General features: G+C 36.7%; 1 pseudogene; it reads right to left on the minus strand.

The window, feature by feature from the left end:
- Positions 1-2,366: 2,366 nt before the first annotated feature.
- LOC140498301 (aquaporin-9 pseudogene) lies at positions 2,367-3,401 on the minus strand (annotated as a pseudogene).
- Positions 3,402-7,150: the final 3,749 nt, after the last annotated feature.

Genomic DNA, 7,150 nt, shown 5'->3' on the forward strand with positions numbered 1-7,150 from the left:
GGGGTCCAAATGGACTTGCCTTATACCAAGTTCTGTACCCTGGTAAATAAAACCACTCTCAAGATTATAGGATATTTGACAATGTCAATCAAGAGAATGAGGGGTGAAGGGAAAAGGGGAAAGCAGGTGAAAATGCCTTCCATTGCTTCTAGGGAAGCTCTGCGCAGCACAAGCTCATGAGTTTGAAGTCACCTTTCCAGGTTGACCTCATCCTATGTACCCTCCACATACTTTACACTCCACTATGCACAAGACTCTATACTAGAAATACAAAAAAGATTCAGTCCTCGTCCTCAAAGATCTTGCATTCTACTGCAGCTAAAGTAATTTGTATGTCAAGCTATGCCAAAAACAGGGGAAAAAAGAACTTTCAACAAGGGTATCAACAAGGTTCCTGAACCTTGACTCAAGGCCTATAGCACAAATATCCCCCTTAGCCATCTCCACCCCTCTCTCTCCAGGAAGGAGGAATCAAAAACCTACTGCAGTGGAAGGTGTTACTTTGAAATGGCTCTAATGTTTAAGAAGCTTTTTTCTCCATCTCCAGCCTAAATCTGCTTCTGCTCCATCTCCATACCACCAAAAGATATATTTCATAGTCCCACTCCTCCCTGGCCAACCAAAACAAGTTCCATTTCATTATTCTTATGAGATTCTGCCTAACTTACCCCCTTAGGACAAGGCTCAAAGAAGATGCTGGAGGGTTTCCACTGACCCTCCTTGCCAAAAATGTACATCTATTTATTTTTAAAAAGAAAAAGAATGTGCAAATTTAACATTTATGTATCTTTCCTGAAGGAAAAAAAAGCTAAGAAAACATTAAAGGTCAAATTCTGACCTTTGTATAGCATCCTGACAAATTAAGTGCAGAAATATCAAATGATTTTAAGGGTGCAGTTGCCAAAGTCATTGATGTTAGAGGGATCATATTATTTCCAAGAGCTAAAATGAGAGAAATTGTGAGGATTTAGTTTCTCAATTCAGCTTTCCTAACTGCCCTGCTGTGGCTAAAATTATAATTCATAATTTTATAGCACTTTGAACTTTGCAATGTACCTTCTATACCTTTGCAAAGTACCTTCTATACCTTAGTTTATCTGGTCATCACAAGACCCTGTAAGGTAGGTACTACAGGTATTTTGTCCCCATTTTACAAATGAGGAATCTAAGTCTTAGAGAGGTTAAGTGACTTGTCCAAATTTCCACAGCAAATGATTTGACCTCAAGTTATCCTGAGTCCAGGTCTAACACTCTCTCAAGTCATTTTCTGTGCTCCAAATGACTTCGCATCCAAATTCATAAAGAAAAAATTGACTGAGCTATAAGAATACATTGACAACAACACAGTAATGACATTTCCTCATCCTCTCAATTTTAGATAAGTCTAATAGAAAGATAAACTAAGGGGAAAAAATGGAACTCAACAAATTTGCTCGAGAAACTAAAGTTAAAAGACTTATTGGCATCTTCTAAATGGAATAGCAAATGAATATACATGTTTCTCATCACCACATAAACTTTTACAAAAACTTGACCATGTCTTAAGGCACAAAGGTATGGCAAACAAATGTAAAAAGGCAGAAATAGTTAATACACCTTTTATAGACCATAATGCAGTAACGATAGAAATTGGTTCAAGAACTACAAACAGAAGATATGAACCCAAATAGAGGCTTAACAATGAAATCTTAAAAGAATGAGTGGGTCAAGAACCAATCAGAGAAACAATAAGTACGTAAAATAAAACAATAATGATGAAAGAACAAAATTTCTAAGACACAGTTATGATTTTTAAAGGGAAGATCATGCTATTATACACATATATGACCAAAAAAGAAAAAAGGAGGATTGATGAAGTGAATATGCATTTTTAAAAATTAGAAAGCTTTTTTTTTTTTAATTTTCTTTTGAAAAACATTTTCAGTTTTTTTTGGCAAAACCATTTCTAGGATGCATGATTTCACCAGCGAATATACTATAGCTGCAGAGTTGACAACTGCTATAAGCTTCCAGTCACAGATAAGTTAATTGAGAGAGCTATAAGTCTTTGAATACACACACTGGTACTCAGAAAATGATCTTTGAGACTCACATGATAAAAGACCTAGTACATAATGGCACTGGATGAAATATTTCTTTACAGATAATGCAGCTGGGATAAAGCCAGGTGAGCATGTCAGTAATCAAGTATCCTACCCCAAAGGACTAACGTCACAAGGATGAGACCAAAAGGATAGGGGGTAAAAGTTCTGCTCCATCAGAAGATTCCATCAGGTGCTTTCCTAGGGGAATACCCAATCTGCAAAGTCAAAGGTAGCAGCCTCCATCCCAACTTCTTGCTTAGTCCTACTGCTTTTCAGTGGAATATGTATCCCAATGGGCCCAGCACAAGTGAATAGATTTTCCCCTAGCTTTCAGTCTTACAATTTCATCAAATTTGTGCTTTTAGTGAATAGACATAGTTATAGACTCTTGGCTACAACCAACTGCACAACCCTGGGTGGGGCATGCTATTACATTATCACACTGAGTTCATTTTTCTCCTCCACTTGTTCATTCTTTTCTTCTGAGACTGGATCTGTATGGTGGATTTCAATGCCAAAAATATAGATGAAGCCTCCTAAGGTGGCACCAAGGAAAGGAGCCACTGCTGGGATCCACCAGAAATGACTTGTAGTTGTGAAGACTTCTACTCCCCAACCTGTGAGAGCTGTGAATACTCTGGGACCCAGGTCTGTAGCGGGGTTCATGGCACAACCAGTGTTCATTTCCAGTGAGCAAGCAATGACAAGGATCAGCAGACCAATGACAACTGGTTTGAGGCCTTTGGGGACCTTCCAGTTTTTTTCATCAAAAATGGCAAACACACCGAAGAGAAGAAATGTGGAAGACATCACCTGGTCTGCAAATTCATTTCCTATAGTCAGGTAGTTAAGTAGATATGTTGCAAAAATCTGTGCTGTTGCATTTTCTCCAATGCTGTTGCATTGATCATTGCTGATCAATTTTCCCTCGGCAAAAGTCGTAAGTGCATCATAGTAAATTCCAAAGAGGGCTGCAGCTCCTACAAAAGCACCCAGGAACTGGGCTACCACATAGAAAGGGAAATTGAACTATTTCATCCACCCATAGAGACACATGGCAAAGGACACTGTTGGGTTAACGTGACCACCAGAGACGCCTCCTGACACATAAACAGCTATTACAATAGCCAGTGCAAAGCCAACATTCATGGTCACAGGTCTACCTGCAGCCCCTTGGCTGAGGACGGTTTGGGCTACAGAACCACATCCAAGGACAACCAAGGTGAATGTCCCCAGGAATTCTCCAATTGTTTCTTTGGCCAATGAGTTCTTCAGGATGAGTTTCTCCCTGAAGGTTTTTTGCACCTTTCTGTCCATCTTGCAGTCACAAATCCTTCTTGGATGTGGGCATGACATGCTGGACAGTCCTGTGACAATGTTTCCCATATTATTAAGCACCAAATTGGAAATTCTTTGTTTTGAGTGAGAGAGGGCTATGCAGGTCACCAGTCTCACTTCTCCTCCAGACTAAAAATTAGAAAGCTAACAAACAAACAAACCTAAGATAAGCACAGAAGAAGAGACATTAAAAACTGGAGGTATAGTAGATAAATTGGAAACAGTGAAACATTAAAATGACTAATAAAGTTGATAAACCTTTAACTAATCTTATTAAAAGGGGGAGAGTAAAAAATCAAATCAATAATACCAAATGAGCAAAGCAAAACCAAAAGAAATTAAAAATAATAATGAGAACATATTATGCACAGCTATACTCTAACAAAACTAAAAACAGATAAAGAACACAAAAGAAATGGAGGAATGCCTTCAAAAATATAAAATACAAAAACATCAGAAGACCACATAGACATCTTAAATAATCTAATCCCAGAAAATAGATGTGACTATAAAGGAACTACCAAAAGAAAAAAGGGGACTAGCACTTGTAGACCTCACACTATAACATAAAGCAGCAACCAATAAAACCATCTAGACTGATTAAAGAAAAAAGAGATAGGTCAATGGAACAGACTAGATAAGAGAGATTCAGAAAAAAAGAACTTAATAACTCCATGTTAGATAAAGTGGACAACATGAATTGCCTAGGGGAAAAAAATTGTTATATAATAAAAATTGCTAGAAAATTGGAAAGCAGTCTGACAGAAATTGACTACACCAAGACCTTATAACATATTCCTCAACACTTCTTAAATGAATATATGACCTTCATGTTAAAGATCATACAATTAAAAAATCAGAAGAAAAACAGATTATATGGCTCCCATTGCTTTGGGTAGGAGACATATTCAACTAAATATGAGATACAGGCAATTATAAAAGATAAAATAGATAACTTTGATTACTTGGAACTTAAAAACTTTTGCACAGACAAAATTAATGAATCTAGGACAAGAAGGGAAATGGTCAGCTGAGGAAATAATCTTTATATCATATTTCTCTGATAAGAGTTTGGTACCCAAAATAAATGAAAGATAGCCATTCCCCAATAGATAAATGATCAAAGGATATAAACAAGCAGTTCTCCACAAACAGATTGCAAAGTATTCATAACCATAAGAAAGAATGTTCCCATTCACTAATGATAAGAGAAATGCACATCAAAACAACTCTCTAAGGTTTCATCTCATACAAACTGGAAAAAAAGAAAAAATAGCAAGTCAGTGGTAGAGGAATTGTGCAAGGATAAGTACACTAATGCTGGTAGAGCTGTGAAATAGTACAAACATTTTGGAAAGCAATTTGGAATTATGCAAATAAGTGACTAAAATGTCCATAGTCTTTGAACTGGGTTAACATCCCACAGAAGTCATCAATAAGAAGAAAGTTCTTATACACTCCAAAATATTTATAGCAGCACCTTTTGGAGCAGCAAAGAATTAGGAACAAAATAAATGTCTATCGGTTGAGGAATGTCTAAGCAAATTGTGATGCATGATGGTAATGGAGTATTGCTATGCTATAAAAAATGATGCTTGTTGATGAATAAATACAGAGAAGCATAGGAAGATCTATATAAATTGATAGAGTGAAGTAAGCAGAGCCAAGAAAACAATATAGATAATAACTAAAACAATATAAATGGAAGGAATGACTACCTACCAAAAAGTAAAAAGTAGTGTGACAAAATTATAAAGATCAAGTAAGACTCCAGTGAAGGGTTCTAAGACCATATCCCCAACCTACCTCTTCACTGAGGTGAGAGGTCCAGAGGTATTAGACTTTGGACACGTTTTCAGAATTTTTTGATTTTTGGATATTTGCAGATTTTTTTCCTCCCTAAAAAATATTATTTGTCATATGGGATGGCTTTCTGGGAGGAAAAGGAAGAGAAATATTTAGGAGAAATATACTATGGTGATTTAAGAAACAAAAAAAAAATCAATAAAATTTATTAAAATAAAAAAAATTGAGTTAAGCTATGAACCTAATCCATCTTTCATCCCCAAAGACAAGAGATAAATGTAGGAGAGATTGTTTCCTTGATATCAGGGAGAAATGTCTGTGTGTTTGATTTTATTTTATGCTTGAAGTAAATATTCTCTTGGAAAAACTTAAAAAATATAAAAATGAAATTCAGTAGGAATAAATGAAAATTCTTGTATTTGGGTTCAAAAAAATCACCTTCATAAGTAAAAAATGGCCAAGGGTCATCTAGATTGAACCTTATCTGAAAAGAATCTTAGAGATTTTAGTGGACTATAAGCTCAATATGAATTAATGATATGAAGTGGTAGCTCCTCCTTACCCCACAAAGAATGATTATATTAAGGCAAGTATAGTATACAGGATCAGGAAGGCAATAGTTCTATTGTCCTCTGTTCTGGGCAAATCAAATTGGGTGTAATGGAGTATTTGATTTCTAAGCACCATATTATAATGGAGAAAATACAGCAATTTTGTAGTTGCTGGGAGACAGGGCTCTCTACTTCCACCTGACCCCTTTCTTTCTTCCCTCCCCAAGGTGATTTACACAGACCCCATATTCAACAGGGACAACATGAATGCTGAAAGGAATTTCCTTACCATAGCTCCAGCTTCTTTTGGTTCTGCTTAATGGAACTTCTGGAATAATTTGCAGGAATCCATGCTACCAATGAGGGACATGATAGGAATTATAAGAAATTTACCCACCATGATTCAAATAAGATTTTGAACTGAGAGAAAAAGCAACACAATTGAATACAGGAAAAGATTTAATGGAGAAAATCTTTGGAGCATCCATTGTCCAGGACACACATGTTCCCCTAGCCGTGAGAATCTTCTATTCATACATATATGTTCCCTACATATATATCCCTCCATGTATGTTCTTCAACCATATGTGTTCCTACCATATACCCTCATCTTTCAGTGATAGTATGGTAACCTCTGTGAGATTGTATTCTTATATGTGTATTGGAGGACTGGAGTGCTTTTTGTCACTTATTTTGTTGTTGAATTTTGCTTTGAACTAATACGGACTCTGCGTGACTTAGTAAAAGAAACACAGTAGGATCATAGCCCAACTCCCTTTGTTTTGCATTGAAGGAAAATGAGACTAAGAAAAGTTAGTAATTTGCTAGTATAATGGCATAGTCAAGATTTGAACTTACTACCTATGATTCTGAATATAGCACACTTTTCAACATACCAAGCTTCTTCCCACTGAGTGTGAGCAGAAGCAGACTGACAATAAGAGAATGAACTGGAGGGTTATCAGGATAGTGCAAGGGCCTTGAGATTGTGCTACAGAAGGCTGGCCAAACTGGGGGTGTCAACTTGTAGAGGAAAAAAAGGCTTTGGAAGAGACAAGTTAAGTATAATCAAATAGTTGAAGGCATGTCATGTGTAAGAGAGATGAGAGTTGTTCTACTTGTCTCCAGAAGATAAAAATAATATAGCAAGGTTCAGGTCTTCCTCTCCCAACCCTCGTATGAACTAGCAGATCTGGTCTCCAGGATTTATCAAGACTGTTGCTTCCCAATTGTTTAGGGTGCTTCAAAGGGCAGTGGGGTTCTTCTAATGCTATTGCCTCAAGTCCCAATTCTGGTAGGTTCTGCCCACATATCACCTGCCAAGATATAGTTTCTTCCCTATCTCATTAATGGAATCAGTAATTAGGACCC

The sequence above is a fragment of the Notamacropus eugenii genome, chromosome 4 (genome assembly GCF_028372415.1).
Source record: "Notamacropus eugenii isolate mMacEug1 chromosome 4, mMacEug1.pri_v2, whole genome shotgun sequence".
NCBI lineage: Eukaryota > Metazoa > Chordata > Mammalia > Diprotodontia > Macropodidae > Notamacropus > Notamacropus eugenii.